This window comes from Netta rufina (genome assembly GCF_964035555.1).
Source record: "Netta rufina genome assembly, chromosome: 5".
NCBI classification, from domain to species: Eukaryota; Metazoa; Chordata; class Aves; order Anseriformes; family Anatidae; genus Netta; species Netta rufina.
The window spans coordinates 18,442,869-18,455,067 of record NC_140128.1 but is presented as its reverse complement, the minus strand read 5'-3'; positions in this window follow the sequence as shown (position 1 = coordinate 18,455,067).

Genomic DNA, 12,199 nt, shown 5'->3' with positions numbered 1-12,199 from the left:
GCAGATCAAGAAATAGAAGAGAATTCTGTCAGGATGCAGCAAAGCCCAGCAGCTCCCTGTGTGATGGGGAGCCAGCAGGGCCACAGCCAAGCAGGGCCATGTCAGCCAGGGTCTGTCTCAAGGCCAAGAGAAGGGCAGACCTGCGATGACAGCCAAGTTCAACTGAGGCCAGATCACCATGAAAATAGTTTGTGGTTATAAGAGGGGTCCTCAGGTCAGGGATAGGGGCCAGCTGAGCTGAAGCCCAGCACTCCGAATATGCAGCTCAGGGGGAGAGAGAAGACCGAACACTAAGCTTATATGGGACAAATATATGAGCCCCTGGGCAAGGTGAAGGTCAGAAGTGAAGCTGGCCAGGGTCATTAAGGCCTGTTAGTGTACTCAGGGCCCTCACATGTTCCATCTTTATTAGAAAAAGCGTAGAGAAAGAGATGTCATTTATGATGTGTGTAATAGCCTCGTAACTAAATAACTCACTCAAAGCTGTCTCCTCACTTTTCAGTGCACTTCCTCACAAGCTGAAAATCTAAGAGGTCTCTTTCACTCTGAGAAAGCTGGCATTGTGCAGCAAAAGGTGCAAAATGCACAGAAAAAGACCAAACAAATAGAGTACTGCAGCTCATCAGTTAAAGGTTTGATCCAATGCAAAGACATCATTGTTCCTGATGAATCTATCACACAATACATTTTGTCACTTAGGAGGCAAGGACAATTCATAGCACCGAACTGTCTCTGTCTTTATACGTTAGCTGCAGTAAGGCTATGCTACTAAAAATATATTCAAGTAAAATGGTGTGAATAAAAGTCAAGAGGAAAGCACAGAATTGCTACAGATACAACACCTTAACAAAACAAACAAGCAAATCACAGAATGAAAAACAGGTGAAACTGAAGTCCTTATTCTGTGTGCTGTTAGCACTTAGTGAAACTTGTCGTAGGTCGGAGAATCTTAACCACCACCACCAAGCAAAACCTGGGAGGATCATTTCTGGGGACCACGAGCAAACCATAAATGACCTCCATTTCCTCCTGGGGATGAGTCAACAGCAAGATTCCAGTGAGAATGCTGAAACTCAGTGAGCTACTGATTAGTGTTAGAGGAGATAGTGAGCACAATGTACAGCTCAGTTGATCTTTTATTACAGCAACCTTTCAGTACATTAGCTCTGCTTTTTCCCTTTCTGACTGAGAAGATAATCACAGGACAAGAACATGTTGTCAGATGTTCAATATGAGAACAGATAAGTATTGCAACTGAGATGTGCAAAGCTTACCCTGAAGGTAAGGAGATGTCTATAATTATTTGGATTATAACACCTGTTTAATAAGGAGAACTTACAATTATCACTTTAGCATTTTTAAGGGCTAAGTCTGTAAAATATAGAGTTCTAAGAAACAACCTATTCTCTAGAGCAAAAGAAAGAATACTAGAGATTCCTCTTTACATAGTTACAAACACTTCCTCTCATTATATCATAGACCACTGGTCACACTCCCAAGGACAGGAGAAGACTTTTCAGGTAAACTGGAGCAAAGAATGAAAGAACAGTGTTAGCAAGTTATGCGACAGGATAGGCAGATTGTGTTAGGAGATGTGACATTTCCATCAGTTGCTGATCTCAGTTCCACTATACTGAACGTTACCTAGATTTGATGGCTGCTAATTTGAGATACGCAGAAAAAAATGGGAAAGATTATTTCTCCCTTCTGTTGAATGAGTAGAAAATAGTACCAACAGATCAATTAATAGCAGCATGTTAACACAGAAATCAGAGAAACCAGTCAAAGCAACAGCAGTGAAGTCCAGTCACCTAGGAGCAATGAGCTTGAGGTTTGAGCTGATAATAAGGCTTAGCCTTTTATTAACCCTATGCAAAACAGATTTAAAAAAAAAAAAAAAGTGTATTGGTTTCAGATCTCAGTTGCAATAGGTGTATCAACCCATATCCATAGTGTCATTACAAACCACTGATGCTTGAAGAGTGATACATAACAATATACTCTCCAATATACTATAATTTTTAATTATTAATGTGACAAAAATAATTAGAATGTTGTACAGAAATGTTGCAAGTTAAAGAAGAGCAAAAGTTCAGTGCTAATGAAATCACCTTTTGTATTTTAAGGTTATTAATACACTATGATACTAGTTAAGCAAAGCTTCACAATGAGACCAAAGAAAATGCAAAGCCAGATTTGCTATAACCTTAAGGTACAGATCTCAGTTTTCATTGTGCAGTGTAGCAGCATGTTTAATATCTTAAGCTACCATAGTTGCAGAATAACAAAGAGAAACTTCAGTCATTATACAGCATTCCCAAAGTAAGTTAAAGATGTCATATCTGAAGTTATTCTACAGCTAGTCATCACTGGAAATAATTCTTTCTGATAACACCACCTAAGTTTATCTTCTAGCAGTTCTTCTACCATTACATGTTCTACTATTTCTATCCTTGATGTAGCTTGCTTACTAAGTAGAGACAACAGTTGTTTTATGCTGTTAGAACAGAGCAGTGTTATATCCTGAGTGAACCAGTAGAGGAAAGAGAGGATTTTGGCGTAACTACTGCTTCCAGAACAGGAGACCTTGCTGGTGACCACCATCCACCTACTCTGCAGGCTTACAACAGATACTGGAGTCCAGGATTGAGCATGCTGTCAAGGATCAAAAAAACGTTGAGACCAAAGAAAGAAACTTGAGCCCATGGCTCAGTTTTGTGAGACTGAGCAGTCTGTGATGTAGGCCTCAGTTTGCTGAACCTTAGTTTTTTCTTCTTCATTAAATTTTGCTTAATAAATAAATGAATAAAATGCTGATGATGCAAGTAAGTATTTAAGTAGGCTCACAGAAGGTAAGAAAACTAAAAATGAAGCAGAAGTGAAGAATTCATTGAATCAGTAGCAGCAAGTACCTCAAGGACTCAAGAGGAAATTACTGACATGAAAGACAATAAAGACCTGTGGAATAAAAGCAGGGAGAAAGAAGACAATAGCTCAGCAGGATTGGGGATCTGCCCATTCCAAGGAGTTGCAGCAGTTGACATTTCCCCACCCAGATAATGACTGCATGGATATGACATTCACTGGCATTGGTGAGCATGTGGTGCTTTGCCTAGCACTGTGCTGATCCTGGCCATTTACTGTGTGCATTAGGCAGACTATAAATAAGATAATTGCTGTGGACTCAACGTGCATACAACCCTGCTTGCATGTGTAACTGCACACTAAATAAAATTAATATACATGGCTTAGGCTTGCAAACAATAGGTATTGATAGAAAACGTAAAATTCTCCAAACTCATGCAACACCTGTGAGGCTGAGATGTCAACGCTGAACTTGCAGGCTTTCAATCCACTGACCTCCTTTCATCTGTCATGCAATGTGCCTTAGAAGCAACTAATGGCAAGTGGAGTCTTCTGTGTAATTCAAAGGATTAAGAAGCAGGGACTGAAACACAATTTTAATTGGATGATTTTCATCTTTCATTTTATTTTATAAGTCTAAAATAAGAGTCAAACACACTTAACTCATCATAATGCAAGTTTTAACCTGCCAGGAGGTAAATAGTAACAACCCATGTTGTTACAAAACCATCAAGCCAAAGAAAGCTATAAATGAACCTACACATACAAATCTATTTTTTCACTGTGATACAGCCTACCATCTTCAAATATTTTGTCTTGCTGTTGCCAATAGTGGTTTCTTTCTGTAAGTGGTAAACTGAAAAATAAAAATATTTTAAAATTATATACTAAGTAAACTAGTTTTTAATGTATAAGACTGGAAAAGGAAGAATTAATAAGTTACACACTGTTCATATTACAAGGAAACAAGCTCCATTTATCTGTGTTTACCACCGAACTTCTTATTAGGTTACAGCCCTTTTCACTCTTGGCCAGTGCTGCAAATTCACAACATACTGTTATTTCAGCTTTCCCTGAGATCTGAGTATAGAACAGGAACCAGTGGCTAATCTCCAACAATTACTACATCCATTCATTTAAGATAGATAAATAAAATTCAACTTAGCGTGGAGCAGAGAATAAGGGGGAGCTTAAATAGCGGTTGTACTAGAAATATACCAAGACATTTGCTTTATCAGCTTTGTGTTCTTATTTGCTGCCTTCTTTGTAAGTCTTTGGGTTATATTTAAACCTTAATTGAGCAAGAGCCTGAAAATAAAAACGAGACTAGAGAGCTGATTTCTTAAATTCAAAAATGAGATTGTAACATGTTTGTATAATTATAGATGCTGTGACTTTACTAAATAAGTAAAGGTTTGATTATCACGATTGTTAAGTGCTGACTAACCAGAACTTAGCAGTAAGTATAGTCTTCCTAGACTAATCTTCTGAAAAGATTGGTCGATTATATTTGAAGTTAAATTACTTGAAAATTTGAGATGAGAGACAATTTTAAATGTGTGTTCACACTATATCTAAATCTTTCTTAATTATGATTGTCTCAATTGTTCAATCATCTGTACCGATTATATGTTACAAACTAAAATGCTATAATCATCCTACCTCCACCAAAATCGATATAGTATATACCTGTTCAGATGTATTTAGGCACAGTCCCAGGAAGTAATAATAATAAAAATAGGTTCACCTGTGCTTGGTGGTTGGGCTTAGCTGAACAGTATGTTTGCATTTTTGCCTTTTCAGTCAGAAAAAAATGGATATGTATTTGTTTTTACTTTTCAAAAGATTAGTCCCAAATTACGAGTAACATAAGTGAAGCTCAAAGTCTAAATTTTGGTTTTTCATTGTCTTCATTCTGTGGAAAGAAGATATAAAAGGAGCACTGATACCATTAGCAATATGACTGTTGCTGAATGGATTTTTAATCTAACAAGTGCAACACGTTACTCCAGTTTCTGTCTAAGTCCTACCTAGAGCTTGCAGGATATCCCTTCTCCTGACCCCTTGTAATATGTAAATCCAATAGCATTACCAAAACACGGGTGCTGGGTCACCAGGTTGTGGTAACACCCATCATGGAACTGGGAGTCATAACAGTACACAGATTGCTGCCTCTACAATTAGGCAGCTCCAAGCCCTAAGTGGGACTTGGACTGGAACTGCTGCTGAATAGCAAAACTCATGACCTGCCAGAGGTCAGGAATGCCTCCACTGTTGTCTGTTTCCTCCAAGGACTGAGGGAGCGATTCATGTTCTTTTAGGCAAAGCTGGAATCTAGGTTATTTTTATTGTACTGTGTGCTAATAAATGAGGATTTGACCCAATCTGCAGAAGGTCCAGGTGACTAAAAAGTCCATGTAACTGAGAATTCTAGAAATTCATTGTAACTGTAAGCTATGGTAAGTGCTAGAAGTTCTGAAAAAAACTATAAGCTACACTGATTGCTAACATTTTATGTAATAGTACATCCCTGACTATAATCACAATCCTGTGGGCAGCCCTCTTTCTTCCAACAATCCCTAAAGAGCCTCTCTAACCTCTGTAGTGTTGGGTGGCAGCATGGCTGAGCAGAAGCATATATTCAAGAAATGCAAGAAGGACAAAGCCTTCTCTCCTTCACATCTCTCAAGAGAATTATTATTCTAATATGCTTCGACAGAGCAGGTGTTCTGCTCCTCTTTCTGCCATGACCTTCACATATTTCAAGAGAGCAGAAAAAAATAGGAGTTAGGAACAGCACCCTCTCCACACCACTACCCCATTTCCTTACCCATCCACCCCCCAATAAATAAATAAATAAATAATCTTCCCATGCTGTTCTAGCACATTTTAAAGCTTTTAAAGCAACATTTTAAAGCTTAAAATGTTAAAATTTTAAAGGAAAAAAAAAAAAAAAAAGCTTTTAAAGAAACAGGGTATAGGCTTTTTAAAAAAATATACACAGTGACGAAAGGCTGAGTTTTACCTCGCTGGCTATCAGTTGTCACAGCTTCTTACAAAAGATTGTTTTCTGTTTCAAAGTTGGTAAGAGCAGTTAAAACAAGTGAATTAATAAAAAAAGGTTTAGAAAGTACCCTGAGAACATCTCTTTCATTTTCACACACCCACAGCTTGCAACTATATTCACAGGGTTAATTTACATCATCCCATAGATTGAGCAAATTTTGTATGCTGCAATATCAAACTTTTAGTTTATGTCCCACAGCTGACATTTAAAGCTATTATAATGAATATTTTTATGATCCGTACATGCCTCCCTTCCTTTGTTCATTCATGTGTATAGGTGATGTATAAAATCATTTCTGATTCAGCAAATTGGAGTTTCATAATGGTGTGTTGAAACACTGCATCAGAAATATGAGCAGGCACCAATGGAAGGCAAGATGCAACAGTCTGAAATTTGTTACCTCTGTTCATCCCGGCAAAATGTTGATAAAAAAGGGAATCAGCTTGAAATCACATTTTTAATGGGATGTGCATTCTCTCAAAACACAGGAAGGAAAAATCATGCAGAAACAAAGTGGTAATTATTTTTTTCATATATTTTATTAGCTTTCATACATATTATTATTGAGGTTTTTTTTTCTTCATCATGTGCATAACCCTAGTGCCCATTTCAACAAGTGTTAAAAAAAAAAAAAAAAAAAAAGGAAAAGAAAAAGAGGACAAATCCTTTTTTAGCTTCATGAGCACCCAGAGCCTTGTAAAATCATATCTACTGTAACCAGCCAAAGTTGCTATGGCTAATTCATAGTTCAAGAGGAATAGAAGACAGACTAGGACTTGGAGAGGGTGTGACTGCAAACATCCTAGTAGGTTGATGGAAGAGGAATGACTAAATTCTGAGAAAAGCTACCATTTAAATCACTGCCAACAAAAGTTTCAGTTGCCAGAGTTGCTGCTCTTCTCTTTCCCCGCTGGATAAGTCCATGTATGAAAATAAAATAGACATTGTAATTAATCAGTATTGAATCTGATTTTATATCTTCCTATATGAGCCTAAGTCTATGAGTGATGAATGTATGCATAGGACAAAGCTGCACCAGACTTGTATTAGAACTGGGCGTATAAATAAATTTCTAAAGAATATATTCAATGGATTTAAAGCCTAAACAGCTAAGAATGTATAACAACTATGGAAAGATCTCCTTTAGATTGTTCACTGCAAAACTTGAAAGACCCAGTCAAGTTCAGTGTAGTCAGTGTAAAGCAGTATGTTATGCCTCATATTATGTAGTAGTGAGAGATAAGGCACTTAAAATCACTCACCACATGCTAACTGTAAAATACTTTACATTAAAATGCAAAGCTGCTATCAGTGTTGCTTTACCAAGGCACCTACCTTTATTAAACAGTTTTCAGATTGTCTAGAACAAATATCATTGTAGATAGCCCCAAAGACATAGGTAATTGAAGCTTTGACCTGACTGTGTGATGCTGATATAGCAGGTTGTATATGGGTAAGCATGCCCATGTAAGCAAGCCCCAGTTACATACTGAATGGTATGTAACTACCATGCACAATTCTATTCACAAAAGTGGAATTATGAGTCAGAGCAAAAATTACAGTCATGTAGATTTCTGAATGTGGCAAGTCTTGCAAAGCTTATAGGCTTGATTTGCATAATTAGCTTGTTCTTACACAATGTTCTCCATACTGTGCTGGTATAAAACTGCATGTACCAGCACATCATTTTTTGGCACAAGAACTGTGCAGTGATAAATAAAAATTCACAGTATTTTTTACGCTAGATATTTAAACAAAAGCGGAGTGAAGCTGCTCTCACAAAATTAAAGAATCAGAGAGATCCTCTGGTATCGCATAACAAAAAGAACAAAGTTTATGTTGCAGCTTTTCCTTACACAGTCTCTTTTGTGCTCATCTGTCAATTATTAATACTGCTACTGTACTGTGAAGTTTGATACAGACCAGCCAACATGATTCTACACACGAGAGAACTCACATCACCAGTCACCATACAAGGATGGCTTCCCTAAGAAACGGGGTTTCTAAAACAGATCAAAGACTAATTCACACTGGAGTATGATGCTGGAGATTTTAAAGGTTCATATTATATTTCTTGGGTATTTTATACAATAAAGAAAGCCAAAGGGAAAGGAATACTATTTTTAAAAATTACCCCTGTTGTTATTTGCCTAATAAATTCAGTAGTCTGAGTGTCTTCTAACATGTCAAAGATCACAATAACAGATCTAGTCAATACCTTTGTGTCAACACCTTCAAATAAATCAACTCGATTAATTGGCACAGAAAGATTATTTGGCTCACTATAAACGTGAATAAAGGTGAACATTCTGATTTTTCAACATATCACATAATATTGTTAAGGACCTCGGCCTTCTCCATGTCTGCTGTCATTAATTATCCCATCTTTTTATCAGAGGGGTACACTCTCTTCACTCTTCCCTTTCTGGCTAATGTACCCGTAGAATACCTTCCTGTTATTCTTTGCATATTGAACTTTGCCAAGTTCAGCTACATCTGTGCCTTGGTTTTCCTGATCCCATCCCTGTACTCTTCCCAGGACATATGTCCCTGCTCCCACTGCTTATGTGTTTCCTTCTTACACTTCAGTTTGACCAGTAGGTGCTTACTCAGCCATACTGGTTTCCTGTCTTCCCTGCTTGATTTGTTGCACATGGGAACCGATACCTCTTGTGCTCTATGAAAAGTGTCCTTAAAGAGCTGCCATCAGTTAATTTATCTCTAAGGACAATTTCCCAAGGAATATCATCCACTAGTTCTTTAAACTACTGAAAGTTTGCTATCCTAAAATTCAGGATCCTGACTCTTTGCCAGGCCCATATCTCTCATGGTTACACACTCCACCCATGGAGTAATCACTGCAGCCCAGCCTGCATCTAATCTTGATCTCTTTAATCAGTTCACCTGATGGTGATCACCAGGTCCAGTAATACTTCTCCTCTGGCTGTTGCATGACATATCACACAAAAAGCCAAATCATCACTCTAGCATCTTCCCCACTTTATTCCCCTGTGTCCATGTGACCACTTGCACTCAAAAGTTCGTTAGAAAGCTCCTTCCTGGCTCTTGATTTTGCTGCAAACAGGCAAAGCTGTCATATTCAGTACCAAACACATTGTTGAGAACCAGGGAATTAGCAAGTTGGCTTCGTTCAGCCTCTACTCCAGCTTTTACATTTCAGAGTCTACCAGGTAGTTGACAGAATGAGCACTGTGTAAGAGTGGAAGCACTAAGACATCACATACCAGTTTCCAGCTGGCTCTTACAGCAGTATCATAAAAGTTGCCACTTTCTATTGCACAAGCATCTGTAGTCTTTTCAACAATTTCATTGTTTCTCAGTCAGAGTTTGTCTGACTTCTGCATACAAGTATCCAGCCTCTAGTACTCAAGGCACATTGTTGTCTTATTTTAGGTGGCAGTAATGACCACAGAGGGGGAACAGAGCACTTTCATCATTTTAAAATGCTTTGTTCTGGCCCCAGAGACATATCACCAATCTTCTCAAACTCTACAGCATATGCACAAGGCATGTTCCTTAAGAGCAATTTCCTCAAGAAGGATGTCAAGAAACAGCATCAGAACAATTGACTTAGGCTTGGCACACCATTTTCTCGCACCTGGTTGAGACTGAAGCAAGAACAGGCTCAGAAGTACAACTTAACAGTGCCTAAGGTAATGGTTTAGATATTATATCAATCTTGTTCTTGCAATTATCACTAAACATTGTATCTGAGATTTAGAAAGGACAACTAAAATGGGGATAGAACTCCTACTCAAGGAGTAAGCTGAGAACCCAGCAAGAAACCCCCTAAATTAGAGGCCAGCTCTGTCACTCTTGAATTCTTTTTAGCACTGTGGTACAACTTCTAAGGAGAGAGGAACACGACACCACCCAGACCGCAGGTAGGAGAGGGGTGGGCATCATAGCTTTGAATCCCTTTGGCTAGGGAGAGAATTGAACCTAGGCAATTCTTGTGGCATAGCAACTGCATATTGGTTCACACATAACCACTCTCATGAAAAAGTGGAGAAACACCTCTTTTATCCATTTTAGAAAGAAAACAAACATACACATTATTTGAAAAGCACAGAATGTCAAGGTTGTTTCAAGCATGCCTATGGGATTAGGCCCCTCAGGCAATATGGCAGAGAGGAAAAACTAATATGCTCCACCCTTAAGTGGATGATAAGAGGAAAATTGCTTGGTGAGACACTTCTGTACATGCACAGAAGTATAACTCAGCATTTGAAGAGCTTTAGAATAACAGCAGAACCTACTGAGCCAGATACAAGCAACACTTGAAGATAGTTTAGGTGGGAGACTAGGACATGGCTCCATATGGCATCCAACTTTATTGGAAAAGTTGTCTATTTCTTGTTGATTGCCCCATAACAGATATTTATTATATATACTTTGTGACTTCCTTCATGTCAAAGTTGTCCTCCAGTCAATTATTTAAGAGTTTATGAAATAACACTGAAGAACTCCAGTAATATTTTGCAAGGGCAGGTGGAAAGAGGAGTCAATGAACAAGTCTAATATGGGACTATTTTTTTCCTTTGGAAGAGAGAGGTCAGGGCTTTCATTTTTTATTTTCCCCCCCCTCAAAAGTCTCTGGACTCCATAGTTTCAGTTATTCAGGAGGGCAACACCTTGAAACAAACATTTTTGTTTAACAACAAATCAAATAACTACGAATTTAAATCTACCAGAAATGACTGGAATAAGGCAAAGAAACTTTGAGGATGCAGAAACAGTGGGGTGTACAAGCTGAACTCTGTCAGGCTTTTAGTTCCCATTATTTCAATTAAACTTTGAAACCCTATGAGAATCTGGGAATAGGATTGTTGTATAACAAAAAGCACACTACATAACCTGCATGACACATCATATTTAAATGAGCAGAATTCATTTCCTAACAAATGTGTCACGTTTCTTTGGCTCTACAGTTCTTGCAACCCTCCTTGCTGTTAGAGCCCTCTGAAGGCTGATATTTGTTTACTGTATAACAGGGTGGCCATCATTGACTTGTGGGGAAAGGATCCTCTGAGATACCCCTGGGAATCTGACAATTTTGGTGTATCTGTATAAGAAAAAACACTACTAGCAAAATCTTAGCATAAACTCATGAAGAAAGCAGTATTCTGCAAACTGCTTCCCCGATTTCCTTCCTTCTTCGAGGCATTCCAGATTACACACAGTGCCTTTCGGGGAACATTAAGTTTACGAAGAACTTTGAATGCCAAACTAAGTGGCTTGCCAACTGCTCACCAGGAATTGCCCCAAACTCCTGAAGTTTGTGAACTATGTTAGAACTAGGCAAAGCTACACCAGCTTCATGCATGTTAATAGCCTTTACGAAACAGGTAAAGAGAGAAATCAATATTGACACAGAGCCCACTACAGGATCAGTTAAGGAGACAAATATTTTAATTAAAAGGAGGTTGCAAGACTGACTCAATCAATTAATACATTCAGACAAGTAGAACACTACCAAAATGAAATGAATAATCACATTGATTCATGAGACTGAAATGAGGAAGAACTGTTTTGTGCCAGTCTTGTCTTTAGAGAATTTCAGCAGGACCCAAGATCACCACAGCTTTTAAGTCTCACTAGTAATACAGCATAGGGATCCTTAATACTTAAATTACCTTCACCAGGACGTGCATTTTATGATGTCTTCATATTTTAACAAGTAGAGGAGGCACAGAAACCCCTGCATTCATCTTAAGACATTGCTATCTCTTAAACACTTCTTATAAAATGTTACTGCTGTTACACATAACTGTGGATAACTGACCTAGGCTTTAGAAAAACAGAATTATTTTAGGTAGTAGTTAGAAGGGATTTTCAAATTACACTCAAAGCAGTTTCTGAGTAACTGTATGTTTTAATCTAAATCCTTTTCAATGATATCTGTTGGCTATTTTTAGGAAATAAACAAATGAGTGCTATTAGTACCTGCACACGCAAGTTGTAAATAAATAAAAAAAGCGGAGATGTTCTTAAAAGTCCAAACTCCTTCTGCTTTTTCCTCTTGGAATCTTTAACTTATGGACTTGGTAATATTTGTCGCTTAGAAGAACACTGACATTGTCTGTAGCTTGTAATGCATACAATTTGTTCCTCAATGGGTTGCAGATGTGTCTGCTTGTCCACAGTGATATTTCACTTTAAGGTCTTTTATGTTTTCCTCTTCTGAGTGGTTAGTCCACTGAGAGCCTGAGGCACAGAGTTCTGGATTTGAATGGCAGAAGAGAA